The following is a 581-nucleotide window of genomic DNA, read 5'->3' as shown; positions in this document are numbered from 1 at the left end:
CACATACACTCTTCCCTCAGAATATCTTTACATGTGACTATCTGAAATATGATTAATGTGAGGGTGCCTCTGACAATTTTTACCCTAAATATTAGTAAACATTTATCTAAATTTGGATTTTTGAAATACTTATGTAAATAACATTTTCCTCCTGCACTTTATCACCATTCTACACTGTGTAGACCAATGCCCTACAGAAAGCCCAGGAGAAGGTGTATCATTCCTGACTTTCTGTATCACAGCCATAGGCACTCTGGGATTTCACTGTCAAGAATGTCTGTGATTCTAAGAGAGCCACTCTCATAGCCTATTCTCTGCAGAGGAGCACAAAATAATTGAGTAGATGTCAAGTAGATGTCATGTTAAACTAAGTTGGGAACATAATTTAACATACTTTGAATATGTTGTAATAGCATTATTAGACATTTTTCCCTATTCTCTAAATCATGGAAAAACTGTGCTTCTCCAGAAAATCTGAGCTTCTCCATAATATGTGCTTTGAGTAAGTAAAGTTACAAATTTATGGTCAAACTTTAGCAATGTGTTAAGCATTATGAAAAATTTGTACACATTCAGCTTCC

Source organism: Propithecus coquereli, unplaced genomic scaffold (assembly GCF_000956105.1).
Source record: "Propithecus coquereli isolate 6110/MARCELLA unplaced genomic scaffold, Pcoq_1.0 Scaffold15, whole genome shotgun sequence".
Classification (NCBI taxonomy): domain Eukaryota; kingdom Metazoa; phylum Chordata; class Mammalia; order Primates; family Indriidae; genus Propithecus; species Propithecus coquereli.
This window is presented reverse-complemented; position numbering follows the sequence as displayed.